General features: G+C 55.4%; 1 protein-coding gene across 2 annotated transcripts in view; it reads left to right on the forward strand.

Annotated features, from left to right (window-relative positions):
* Positions 1–14106, forward strand: part of SBK1 (SH3 domain binding kinase 1) — a 49427-nt gene that overhangs the window by 19140 nt on the left and 16181 nt on the right. The window contains exon 1 of one of the 2 annotated variants that reach the window (XM_019431890.2): positions 6286–6400. The exons of the other annotated variant lie outside the window; for it this stretch is intronic. The gene's annotated coding sequence lies outside the window, so the exon portion shown is untranslated. Of the gene's footprint in view, positions 1–6285; positions 6401–14106 lie in introns of those variants that run through there. 2 annotated transcript variants of the gene reach the window in all.

Genomic DNA, 14106 nt, shown 5'->3' on the forward strand with positions numbered 1-14106 from the left:
AGGACATCATTAAATCCAGACCCCGGGGGACGTGCACCAGACAGCACGTGTTTCCTTCCAAAGGCCTGCGTTCCCGGGGATGGCTTTGGTGACCCCTCCCCGACAAAGGAGCTGGGACTGAAGCGGTTCTCAGTAGCTCTGCTTCTGTTCCGAGGATTCCAGAGGATGCTTCTTGATGCTCTGCAATAAACACGGGCGGGGGGGACGGGAGGACGTATCAGATCCGCACTCCACATCCACACTGACAGCCACATCCAGGCCTAAGGAGTGCCACAGGTGTGAGGGGCAGGGGGTCAGAGAGCGAAAGGTACTACCCAGTCCTGTGTTTCTCAGAGACGGAGAGGTGGGGTCATTTTTTTTTTTTAACTCTTTTAATGTTTATTTTTGAGAGATAGAGACAGAGTGTGAGCAGGCAAGGGGCAGGGAGAGAGGGAGACACGGAATCGGAAGCAGGCTCCAGGCTCCGAGCTGTCAGCACAGAGCCCGACGCGGGGCTCGACCTCACGAACCGCGAGATCATGACCCGAACCGAAGTCGGAAGCTCAACCGACTGAGCCACCCAGGCGCCCCTAGAGGTGGGGTCATTTTAGATCCTTCCTGGATCTGGCTTTAAATAAACATTAAATTAGTGTTTATATATTTATTTTGACAGAGAGAGGGAGGGGGAGGGGCAGAGAGGGAGAGAATCCCAGAGAATCCCAGGCAGGCCCGCTGTGCTGTCGGCACAGAGCCTCATGCGGGCCTCGAACTCACGACCCTGGGCCGAAACCAAGAGTCAGACGCCCAACCAACTGAGTCACCGAGGCGCCCCCTGTGTCAGATATTTTTAATTAAAAAAAAAGAAAGAAAGAAAACACGTGACACAGAAAGACGAATTCCCATTATCTACCCCGACCCCAGTCCCATTTCCTGGATCCCATCTCCGGGAGCAACCACTCTCACGATTTTAGAGATATTTTTCTCATGTCCGTTGGCAAGCTTTCAGCTACAGGGAGGAGAATTCCCTTCAAAGCCGCTCCAAGTACAACTCAGCAGCTCTGCAAAATCATAAAGAAGCAGGCCCTTCCCTCTCTGCACCGCCATTATTCTGTACTTGCCATTATCCGGTGCCATCTTGCTGGCCGCGGTCACAGAGTTGTCTTTGGACGCGGGAGGTGGGGAGCTCCTCAGGACTCTTGCTGGAACACTGTGTTTCTCACTTCAGAATATATCCTCCAAAAAAGGTAACGAGAGATTCAAAGATCCATCACCTGCAGCCGCTGTTATGTCCCGGGCTGCCCCACTGTCTTCCTTCCGATCCATCTTGGGTTCTGGTGGACCTGTTGGTTTTTCATTATTGGCCATAGCTTGACCTGTGTCTCCCAGGGGCCCTGGGGGCTCCTGTTCCTGGCGCTGAACGCCTTCCATAACCTCTGCTCAAAACGTCATCATCTTCAGCTTCTTAAACCTGATCAGCCCTCCGAACTACTCAGTCACCAGTGCCACCAGGATCTCTGATCATGCTGACGAGTTGGGCACCAGCAGCAGTATCCTGTGAAGGTGGCCATCAGGGCAGAAGTTTCTTCCTGTACCATCGTAATGCGGACCAACAGGCCAGGAAGCTTTCTCTTTGTTATAACTGACAACGTGAGCAATTAGGAGCATCATAGAACATAGACCACTCTGGGGAGATCCCCAAATGCCATCATTTTCCCCCAGCTTTGGGGACTATCAATATGGCCAACGCATCATCTTTTTTATTTTTTATTTTTTTAATGTTTAGTCATTAAATAAATACTTCGGAGAGAGAGAGAGAGAGAGAGAGAGAGAGAGAGAGAGCGAGAGCAGGGGAGGGGCAGAGAGAGAAGGAGACACAGAATCCGAAGCAGGCTCCAGGCTCTGAGCTGTCAGCACAGAGCCCGACTCGGGGCTGCAACTCACGGACCGCATGATCATGACCTGAGCCGAAGTCGGACGCTTAACCGAATTGAGCCACCCAGGCGCCCCTGGCCGACATACCACCTTAACAGATCACTTTCAGTACGGCCGGTTGAGTTACCCAAACTTGTATAGTTTGAAACAGGAGGTATATATTCTAAAGGACGGGGACTCTGTTTTGACTCCTTCCCTGATCCCTACAACAGAGATTTGTGATTCGTCAGTGAATACAAGAGGCAACCAAAGGGAAGTCCTGGGGTCACTGGCCTCACGAGCTTCCATGAACAGGGAGCAGCAAACTGATTGCCCGGGAGTAAGAGGACTCCCCAGCATCAAAGAGGGTGTGGGCCCCAGGCAGGGGAAACCCAAATGGGGTTTCCCGATGTCTCTTCTGTGTTATTATGGAAATCAGAGCTGAGTTTTATCTTTGTGTTCTGCTACCCAGATCATACCCACCAAGACCCTCTCTGGAAGGGCCGCAATGCTGTGGATGCAAAACTTTGAGCTGGCAAGACTGGATTATCCCCACGTGTCAGGGAAAAGGGACCGCAGCGTTAGGCATAGCTATTTTAGTTCCTGTCTTCAGATATGTTGTGTTGGTTCAGTCCTCTAAGAAGCGGGCCAAGACGGGGTCAGATGTGCAAGTGATCCATCCTGCTGGGGAAAATGCCTGGGCGGGAAAATCAGAAGGGAGCCGGGGGAGGCTGGGCGAACCGTCGGGCTCAACGGATCCAAAGCTTGGAATGAGGATTGAAGGAAGGAAGGTGGGATGAGAATGCTAAGAAAGTTTTGATGGAGCCAGTGGGAAGTCCTCGATCCCTAGTTGCCCATCAGGGAAGCTCTGTGTCTCTAAGGAGCTGGATGCTTTGGTGTCTTGGCTGCACCCAGTCATCGACTGGGACCAGCTAGAGGAAGGTAAAGTGGAGACCCCTCTGTGAACCGTGGAGAGACCCCATCGCCGCTGCCCTGGGCAGTCACCAGCCCCGCAGTCAGAGGTCTGGATGGTGCACTTTCGTGGCTGCCACATCCCCCGCCTCGTGCTACACAGCTCCTCCGTGGATGCCTCTCTTTCTAAATGGAAACTGTGAGGAGGGTTGTTAGTGATGTGAACTATAGCCCCTCCCCCCTTCCTGTACTTGATCTCAGGGCCGGGTAACTGGTACCTGTCCTTTCCCCCTTCACTCTCCATTCTTAATTATCCACACTCTCAGCTATCACCTTCCCTGGTCTTGATGGATCACCGGGTGCTGTGACCCAACCCTTCAGTCCTGAAGGGTCTAAACTCTAGGTTATCATAACCAAGGGATCACTCCAGTGGTTCACTGGGTTCCACATGTATTTCTCCCGGCTCCCACTTTGTAAAAGCAGCCCTGCCTTCTTCTAGTAACTAATCGGGGTACTTCTAGTAACTTTTAGTAATTGATTAGGGTCGATTTTGACTGCCAGAGAAGGGACTCGTTCTTCTTGCCTGTCAGTTCCAAACACATGGGGTCTAAAGTACCCTGGCAGCAGCCGTAGCTTAAGTTTTAATGAGACCCTTGATGTATCCCCTGGTCAGAGTGTACCCCCTTTGGGGACCAGGACTTCTCACCCTGCAGAGCTTGGGGGTTTGGGGAAGGGGGTTTGAATACCCACAATACATCTTAGCAAACATTTTCTAATTGTAGGTAATCAAATGCCCCAGGTGAGGAATCGGGGAAGGCTTCTGCACAAGGTGGCCTTGATAACCCTTAATAACTGTGGTTGAGAGCATTTCAAGGCCAGATTCTGCTCCTACCCCCTCTCTAGGTCTCAGTTTCCTCTCGGTTTATTAGACCCAGGAACACATTTCCTTCCTCTCCTTTCTCCTCTCCTCTCCCTGCTTCTGCCTGCCCCATAACCCAAACCCCTCCATTAGTTTGGGTCAATAAGGCCTTACTTGGAGAGGAGTAGAACAAAGGGTGAAAGTTGAAACTCTGGAACATTAGCAGGACAGGGAGGGGTGAGAGAGAAAAGGCAGACATAGAAGAGATATCTCAGAGGATAACTTGTTCAGAGAACGAAAAAGAGGGGGGAAATGTTTCTAAACAAAGAAAACCAAGCGTATGAAGGCACATCGCTATGAGAAAGCACACATTCTAGGCTAAGTTCAAGGCTTAATGGAGAAGAGGGGACCTCAGTAAAGAAAGGGGTAGAGGCCCAAAGTCTACGGGCTTTAAACACCAGGATAAGGAGGTTCGATTTTTCGCCCTGGAGGTAACAGGGTGTCCTTGGCAATTTTATGCAAAGGAGCAACCCAATCCATCTTGTATTTTGCAGAGCTGATGGTCACATAGTACTTGGATTCTAGGACAAAAGAGTCTAGAAAGAAGCAGGAGCGAGAAAAACTGGGAACTGAGGCAATATTCTCAGGAGCAGAGGTTGCAAAATGATGGCCCCTGGGCTAGATTTGACCCCAAAGTGTGTTTCGTTTGGCCCATTCAGTATTTCCAAACTTGGGAATGAGTTTCCAATATTGAAAAGCTGGAAGACACTATATGGGCTTCCTGCTTCTCTTGAAAAATCATCCGTCCATACAAGCCCATGACGCTCCAGTTTGCCTCGTGTCCCCCACTTCCGGTCACCTGACGCCTGAGCCCAGTCACTAATTTCTGTGACCCATAGGTACTTGAGTCTACGATCTCTTGTTCCAAAAGATCTAAAAAACAGGGTGCTTGGGAAGAGTATGCTGGGTGGAGGAAACAGCCTGAACAAAGAGAGGAAATATGGAAGGTGTGTCGGGGCTTTCTCATTAATGAAACAGTGTGGCTCTTACCCATGGGGTAAGAGAGGGAGTAAGGCCCGGGGCGGGAGGGGGGGGGGGGGAACGAGTGGTCCCTATCTCGTCGCCAGCCTCATCTACCCCACCTCCTTCCAAGCCAGTTTCCAGTATCAAATAATGCTCCTTCACACGTGCCTTTGCACACACTGCTCCCTCTGTTTGGAATCCCCTTTCTTTTCTCTCCAGTGAGCGCTGAGCTTATCAGCAGCATTCCAGGACTAGTCACCGACTGTTCACAGAGGGAGTCGCAAACCCTACCTGGGCTGGTCACAGCCCCCGAGGCCCCAGTTGACGACCTCTTCCCCGAGTAGACTGGTAGCTCTCCGAAGTCTGGCTCAAACTAGGATGGAGGGAGGGAGGGATGGATGGCTGGCTGGCTGGATGGATGGGCAGACAGGCTAATGGATGAATGAATGCACACGCGATTGCAGAGCTTGGCTGCTTCCCTCCTTGAAACAGACACATGCTCCGCCTTACAAGAACAGACTGGGACAGTCTAGGGCAGTCTGGTCCCGTAGGGCCCGGGAGGCTGGACCAGGTGACCCTCTCAGACTCCCTCGAGTCCTCTCTAACCTCGTTCTTGCCCCCTCGTGGGCTCTGACCTAGAAAACACGGGGGTGGGAAGGTGGAGAGGGCGCCCACGGGCGCTAGGACCCAGCGCGGCCGGAAGGCGGGGTGGGGGCGCCGCGCGGCTCCCTCGGCGCGGGGAGAATCTGCGCCCCGCGGCGCGCGGCGGGAGGGCGCGGCGGGAGGGAGAGCGCGCGCCGAGGGGAGTGCGCGTGCGCGAAAGCGCGCGCCAAGCAGGGCGGACAAAGGGGCGGGCGGCGGCGCGCGAGCCGGAGGGCGGAGCCGCGGGGCCTGGCGGGCAGGTGCGCGCGGGCCAGAGGGCGGAGCCGCGATGCAGCGATGGAGCGCTGCCCGGGCGGGCGCCGGGGCCGGGGCCCGAGAACCGGGCGGATCGCGAGCCGGAGCCGCAGCCAGAGCCCGGACCAGGCCGGGGTCCGGGACCGCAGAGCCGGGCTGCTCGTAGCGGCGGCAACGGAGCCCCCCAGCGGCTGAGGGGCTTCCTCCCAGTTCCTGCCGGTGGCCGGGACTCTGCAAGCCCCCGCAGCCGGGGAGCGCGGGGATCCCCCTCCACCACATCCAGGACCCAGAGACCCCCAAGAAAGCGGGAGACCCCTTCCAGATCCAACAGAGAGCTACTCCCCAGCTGGGGAAAGCGGAGACTTCCTCCGTATTCGGAAGACAGTGACCTCCCTACGGTACGGCTAAGACTCCCCCTCTTCAATCGGGCCCCCCCCCCAAGACCTAGAACGCAGTGACCCCCTCCTCCGGCACTGCTGGGACCCCCTGTCAAGAACCCGGTCATTACAACTCCACACCTCAAGACACGAAGACTCAGCTCAGAACGCCCCTAGATCAGGGGGTTCCTAGACCCCCCCAATTCCGGTACACAGGAACCCCAAATCTAGGGAACCGAGGACGGCAAGAGCTATCCCTCACCAGCAAGAGGCCTCGGGGCCCCCCTCAAAGCTCCAGGACCCAGGCGACTGAGCCCCTCGCGGCGCCCTTCTCATCCCAGCCCATGGTTGTGGCGCCCTGAGCCCCCCCCCGGGCCGGGCTGACGGAAACCGAGACGGCGCCCAGGCCCCCTGCCGCGGCGTCCCCGCGGCCCCAGCCCAGGTAAGCCGGGCCCAGGTGAGTGGCCGCCGAGGTCCCTAGCCCTCCAGGTGGGGAAGGAAGTATTGGGTGCGCACTGCCCCCTCCCCAGCGTCGCCATGGAGCCGAGGCTGAAGGACGTCTCTTTGTGTCTCGCCTGGAGGAGCCGCCCCCTCCTCCTCTCCCTTCCCCCACCCCCCACCCCTAGCCCTGGGGTTTGCACGCTGCTCCCCGACCTCGCAGGGGAGTAGTGGCAGAGCCCCTTATGCCACGGAGAGGAGGGAATAGGGTGGAGAGTCACCTCCCCCCCCCTGGAACTGTTGGACTCTGGGCCCTTGGAGCATCTACACCCCTCCCCGCAAGGCCGGGCTGAGTTTTCAAGCGGAGTCCCCCTGGGAGGAGATTTGGGGATGTCCACAGGTGAGGGGGGCCTGCGGTGCGTGGCCCTAGGGCGATGGCCTGGGCTTTGGGTGTGTGTCTTTGTCTCTGAGAGGGCAAGGAAGGGGTGTGTTTGAGAGAACGGGTGGGAATCCCATATTTTCTCTGTGACTCCATTGCCCCCCACCCAGGCCACAGGGAAGGTCGCCCCCAAGCCATACTTTGTATGTTTTGCAGGAGGGGGCAAGCTCTTTCCAAAGTGAGGCACTGGTTTCTGGGGAGGAGAGGTAGTCTGGACGAAGAAGCCATTTCGGGTCAGGGCACCTTTCTGTCCCCATGTGCCCTAGGGCCAGCAAACCCAAGACTGCCTTCTCCTCCTGACCTCCATAAATACCCAGGGCCAAACCTCAGGTTGGATCACTGTGTCCTGGACAGCCAAGGGACCATTCTAGGTTTTTGCTTTAGCTTTCCAGGCTCTACAAAGCCGGGCCCAGCCTGGCTGTCAGTAACGTCCCGAACCCCAGACCCTGCAGCTCGTGGGAAGACGAGAGGCCCGGGGGATGTTGTACCCTGAAATTCTGGATCAGAGATCCTGGGAAGGGGCTGGACGGTGCTGAGGAAACACACTCTGGGCTGCTGGGGTTTCCCCCAGTCTCCTCTCTGAGCCCTCTGCAGGCAGGCAGTGATGCTGAGGAAGGCAGGACTTGATATACAGGGAGCCCCACTGGGAGTTCCTTTGTTCATTTCTTCATTCAACAAACCTCTAGCTAGTGTCTGTGACGTGCCAGGCAACGGAGTCAAGGGTTTGTGTGTTTGTTTTTCCCCCACGACATCCTGATCCCCTTTTCCTGGTCTTTTCTGGTCGTAAGACCCTGGGGCTGCTCTTCGTTTGCCCAGACCACTCTCTGTTGGGCCAGTGGAGGTAGACCTGGTCAGGTCCAGCTGACCAGTTCTGACCCCACACCTGAAGCATCTGATCCTCATCCTGCTGCATTCTTGGGGGCCCTGAGCCTGGAGGCTGATCCCTCTTCTCCGCCGTTCCCAATACCAAGTGCCCCCACCCCACCTGCTGCTGGCATTAACCCAAGGGAGAGGATGTGACTAGCAGGAGAAGAGGTTGGGGTGCTTCAGACCAGACCTCCGGCAGCCCCTCCTGCACATTCAAGGACAGTTGAGGCCAGACCCCCTCAGCCCAAGCTGTGGAGGGGCCAGCTGCTCGGAAGACCGGGTGACCTTGGGCAAGCGTGTGGCATCTCCCAGAGATAATGACAGAGAGTGAGCCACTCACTCTGCAGTATATAGATCACAGTTGGGCCACAAGGAGCACCCAGGTGTGTCTTCTCCCTCTCTGAAGGAGTTCATTTCCAATGGGTTCCCGGGAGCCCCGGGGCCTTATCATATGACCCACAGGCAAGGGAGTGGAGCCTGACGCTAAATTGCGGAGATTTGACTCACCGTGCCTAGGGAAAACCATCAAGAGGCAAGAGGGGACGGGGAGTAAGATCTCCCCTCCTCCCTAACCTGCAGTGGCTCCCCTCTGAGTCTGGAATAAAGCACAGGACCAAGCCCTTTGTGTTGAGGCCCGACACTGGCCCTCTGGCCCTAACCCGCCTCTCAAACATCAGCCCTCAATCCTCACTCACCTCTTACACTTCTGGGTGTCCTCTGACTCCCTCCCGCCACTGGGGGGCTGTTCCCTCAACCTGAGAAGTCCTGCCATAGTCTGGCTCAGGAACAGCCTTCTGCCTCCACCTCCCTTTTGATCTGACCTGGCCAGAGAGAGAGTGCAGAGCTGGGCTGGATTGGTTGATGCTTGGCGGCTTGGAGACAGTGGCACGTGTCTACATGTGCTGCGAGACCTTGTCTCCACACCTAGACCCTGAGCTCCGGGAGACGGAACCGGGTCTATCTTGTCCGGGTTGCAATGGCTGTGTCCATCCTAGAGCCCAGCCTGCTGTACAGCACCTGTTGGAAAATACAGCTTCTAGACGCATTTTCTTGAGCCAATCAGTGTTTTTCTCATGTTTGCATTTGTTACCAGTGTTAAAAAAAAAAACACATACAATTTCATATACAAATACTGATTTTTGGAGCCTCTTAAAGACTCTGATGGTGTGGCAACCCCAGGCCAGAGCTGAAGAGTCACCACCTTCTTTAGGGCAGTTGCCCTCCAGCTCACCCCAGGGCCTCAACTGGCCTGCTTACTCATTTATGTGACCTGCTACCCCCTCCTGTAGGCATCTGGCTTTGCCAGCCCAGGGGGAGGCCAGAAAATGTTTGCTCAGCAGGTGACCTTCATCTGTGTGTGTTTTGCACATGCGGGTGTTCCCTGCCTCCCTCGTGGTCAAGTTAGAACTTGCACAGAGCAATGTCCCTCCAGGGCTGAGTGGTGAAGTGAACTTGAATTCCTCTAGCCACAGCATCCCAGCCTGGCCCCACTTTTACCCTAGGCTCTGTCTTGTGACCGTTCATTGCGCTAGAAGGATTCACCCACCAAAAACTTGTTTTCAATTGTTCCACTTCAGGAGCAAAAGTCCAAGGCGCTAGGCCCAGCTACTGCCGAGGACTCTTGGGGGAGGACTGCTTTCTGGGCCTCAGTTTACCCAGGTGTCCAGAGGAATTGGACTAGAGGTTCTCTCTGCTATAAGCTCACTCCTTGCTCTAACTTTCTAGGACTGAGTCCAAGCTGCTTTAAGTTTTGGTCAGGCAGGAGAGATGGGGGCCTAGATGCAAGAGTCCCTCAAAATTATTGACATTCCCTAAGCATTAATGAAGCCAATGGGTGTTGCCAAGTGGCGGGGCTAGGGGCTAGGGGCCAGCACTGGGCTCCAGCCACTGGGCATGGCCCTGGAAGGGAGTGTACCGTCTTCCTGGATGAAGGTCTATAGAAACCCGAGGTCAAAGGAGATAGCAAAGCACCATGGTTACGATCACAGCCTCTGGACTCGGCCAGGGTTCCCCACATAGCTGCTGTGTGACCTTGAGTAAGTCACTTATCCTCTCTGAGCTTCAACTGACTTATGTGCAAAACAAGGATGATATCTCCCTCAAGGTCATCAGGGGGATTAAGTGAGCTAAAGCATGAAGAGAGGGCCTAGGATGAGATCTGGCATGTCAAAAGTCCTCAGTAACTATTGACTCTTATATTCAAAGGGGCATTGGTAAGTGGGTGACTAAGCCTTGGTGATAATGCAGCCTTGGTTTTCCCATAGCCAGTCTGGGGAAACCACAGGGCTTCTGCTATCCCCGAGAAAGGGGAAGGGAGTGTTTGAGAGCCAGTGGTGCCTGAGAGTATGAAGCATGGCCCTGCTACGAGTCCGGGCAGGATGGGGTGGGGTTCAAGCCTGAGAGTCTATGAGGGCCTTTCCAGAACCTTACCCTGTGGCAAGGGGTGGGATCTAGGACTGCTTGGCCATAGTTCTGTAGTTAAGGCCGTCTTCCTTCCCACCTCTGCTCTCTAGGTGAGGCACCTGCCGGGCTTTTGCTGACTGAGTTCCCAAGGCATTCTGCCCCCGGCGATTGGGCATCAGGCCAGAGCCAGGACCAGCCTCTCCAACAGATCCTGAGTCTCACCCAAACCACCAACTCGCTCCCCTGCTCCCCTGAGCCCCCTTTCTGGTCTCAGGAAGCAGCAGCAGTGGGCCTGAAGGGTCCAGTTAGAGCCCTTACATAGTTTGGCTACAGTCTGGAGACAGGGCAGGTCCAGATTCCCAGCTCAGCCCCCACTTGGGGAGCCGTGTAATATCAGGCTTGGGAAGAAGCAGTGGAACATTTTTCAATGTCAAGTGCACCATGCTTTCTCATTTAGTGCTGAGAACAGCACATTAGCCCAGAGCGAGGATTTTGACTCCCCACCTCTATGAGCCACCAAATGTTTGGGTGAAACTGGCATCGAACTCCTTGGGTTCAAATCCCACCTGTACCGTTGCCTAGCCATGTGACCTTGGACAAGACAGTTGTCCCGTGCCTCAGTTCCTTCCGATGTAGTGTAGGGGTGAAAATAGCTCCAACCTCCTACCTCCTAGAGTTATGGGGAGGGTTAGACGAACATGTTACAAGTGAAGTGCTTTTAACAGTGCCTGCTACTTAAGTGTTTGCTCTGTCACTGCTGCCACACCCTGCGGGGTATGCAAATGAGCTGGGCCAGGCCAGGGGAAGCCACAATGACCCCCCACCCCCTGCTGTCTCTGTGACATTAGCCAGAGAATGTTCCAACCGCCTCTGATCTTTGGGATGACCCTGAGGGACAGGGGTGTGGGGACTGGACAAGACAGAGCCTTCTTCCCCCTCCTCCTGGTCAGGCCCCAGAGAGACTGCACACATCTCCACCCCAGAGTAGCTCCCCTGGGTCTGTTCGACTCCCCCATCATAGAAGGGAGGCTTCCCATTCTCTAGCCGGGGGCCCACTGCCCTGCAGAGAGATCTTCCCTTCCCAAGGGCTCAGGTTATCTGCCAGCCCTGATTCCCAAGTGTCTCCAGGAGGGGTGGCGAGGCCCCCAGTTAACATATTTTAGTGGAGAAAAGCACAACCTCTAGACCCTGCTGTGTGACTTTGGGCAAGGTGCTTCACCTCTCTGTGCCTCAGATCTCTCACCTACAAAAAGGGATGGTGGTAATGCCTGCCTTTTGGGGTCATGGGGAGGATGAAGCGAATGAATGTTTGTGACGTGCTGTGAACGTGAGTCCCCACAAGCCCTGAGCAGAGGGAATGTTGCCCCCACTTTTACAGGGGAAAAAAAAATGGAAGCTCAGAGGTGAAGGTCTTTATTCACATCTAGGATTCACGGAACATCCTGCCCACTTTGAGACCATTCGCACACAATTCACAGAGCAAGGCCAGCCAGGAGCCGACAGGACCTAGCCTGGGCTCTGGCTGCAGTTCTGGACATATCGCTCCGCTTTCCTGCTCCCACACCTCTGCTCACATGGGGCCATGGAGGCATCTGCAGTGCAGGCCCACGAAACTTTCCCAGAAGCTTTTAAGACTTCCCTCGCCCCTTCCTCCTCAGCCCCACGCCTGGGACAGTGGTGGAAGGCGGTGGGGGGCTCGACTCCAAGTCTCTTAAGTGGAAGCGAGGTCAGGTTCATAGCGTCTCTTGGCCTCCCAGAGTCTGGCACGCAGGTTGGCTTCAGGAAGGGTTTGCTCAAGTCAGGTGTTCGGCGCGCATCTCACAGAGTGAAAGCCAGGTCCTTGCCGCGGCCCCCAAGACCCTGCACACGGCATCGTCACTCTTTGCTCGACCTGTGCCTCGCCCTTACCACTGTAGCCACGCTGGCCTCCCCACTGCTCCCCGAGCCCCTGCCGAGAAAGTGCTTTCGCCACAGTATCCACATGCTTGTAGTCCTGTGAGTGGGGCCTTTTCTCACCACCCAGTGTCTACAGTCTCATCTCTCACCCTCAACATTCCCTCACCTCTCCCTGCCTTGCTTTCTCCTTTAGGCCCTCTGACCTACATCTGTTACCTACCCTTACAATTGTCTGCCTCCAAACTGGAACATAAGCTCCTTGAGGGCAGGGCTGTTTGTTTGGTTCATGAATGTATTCCAGATCCCAGAACATAGTAGATGCTCAACAAAGTAGATGCTCGACAACAAGTATTCATGGAGTGTTCTGGAGCCAGACAGACATCTCTAAGCCACTTCTTAGCTCTGTGACACAGGACACGTCACCTAATCTTTCATCCTCTGAGTCTCGGTTTTCCTGAGCTCTAGGGACAAAATGGGAATACTAATAGCTCCTCCCAAGATTGTTGCGAGTTGTTTTTGTTTTTTTAATTTTTTAAAGCTTATTTATTTTGAGAGAGAGTGCGAGTAGGGAAGGGGCAGAGAGAGAGAGAGAGAGAGAGAGAGAGAATCCTAGGCAGCCTGCACACCATCAGCGTGGAGCCTGCTGCGGGGCTCGAACTCATGAACCTGGAGATCATGACCTGAGCTGAAACCAAAAGTCAGACACTTAACCGACTGAGCCACCCAGGCGCCCCTGTTGTGAGTTTTAAATGAGTCTTTACATACCTAAAGAACTTATACTTTAAGTGGCTCATAAATGTTAGCTGTTATTAATAATACTTTTTTTTTTAACATTTATTTATTTTTGAGACAGGGAGAGACAGACCACGAACAGGGGAGGGTCAGAGAGAGGGAGACACAGAATCGGAAACAGGCTCCAGGCTCTGAGCTGTCAGCACAAAACCCGAAGCGGGGCTCGACCTCACGGACCGCGAGATCATGACCTGAGCCGAAGTCGGCCGCTTAACTGACTGAGCCACCCAGGCTCCCCTAATAATACTTTAACTTGTACCATATTATCCCCATTTTACTGATGAGGAAGCAGAAGCACAGAGAGAACAAGTGACTTACCCAGAGTTCTGTGACGAGAAATGGTGGTGGCCCTACCCAGGGGTGCCTGAATGTGTCTCCTGAGCTAGGCTACATCCTCGTTTCACCCCGTGTAGAGAGGCTCGGGGAAGAGCAGAGAGAGGCTCGGGGAAGAGCGGAGGGCATAGCTAGGGAAGGGCTCGTCTCTTCAGGGAGCCTCTGCTCACCCTGTTGTCTCTCCGGTGGTCACCACCCCTCCACTGGTGGACACCCAGCCCGGGCCCCCGGGCCAGTCAGCCAGTGGCAGGCCACCTCCGTGCTCTCGGCCCTCCACTCCTGCTAACTCCCCGGGTGCTGGGCCGCCCGCCTCACCCAGGCAACAGGGCTCACCTCCCACACCCACAGGGGCTGCCACAGGGACTGGGCCCTCAGGCCTGTGGGGAGGGATGAGGCCCAGGACTCCCCCCCCCCCCCCCCCCCGGGGTCCTGCCAGGAGGGCAAAAAGGAGCAGAGAGCTTGTTCCAGCTCTGGGCACCAGCTGCAGGCAGACAGCGTCACAGGCTATTAATAACCGCCAAGGATGTGCCCCAGGGAAGGGGCAGACTGCGCCAGCTGGGAGGGGAGGCTGAGGCCCAGCCTCACAGCGAGGGGAACCCTAGGCTGCCCCTAGTGGGGAGGGCAGTGGCCAGAAGGTCGTTTCCAGTTTCACCTGCTTGATCTTGTTGAAGTCCCAGCTCTTTCTCTCAGCCTCCTCACCTGGGAAATGGGGAAGCTGGGTCAGATGGCCTCCAAAGCCCCTTCTGGCTCAGGCGGGTTCAGGGGGTGAGATTTAGCAGAGCCCCCATTTCCAGCATAGAAAGCCAAGACAAAGTCAGAGTGTGGTCTTACCCAAGGTGGTGCAAGGTTGTGCCAAATCCACGACGGAACCACGGCCCCAGGACCCTCTGTCCAGCCAGTGCCCATTTAATTCTTACAGAGGTCCACCACGTTAGATGGGCATTCTCAGCCCCATTTTCTTGACAGGCAAACTGAGGCTT

This window comes from Panthera pardus, unplaced genomic scaffold (assembly GCF_024362965.1).
Source record: "Panthera pardus isolate Hobbes unplaced genomic scaffold, ASM2436296v1 HiC_scaffold_5, whole genome shotgun sequence".
Lineage (NCBI taxonomy): Eukaryota > Metazoa > Chordata > Mammalia > Carnivora > Felidae > Panthera > Panthera pardus.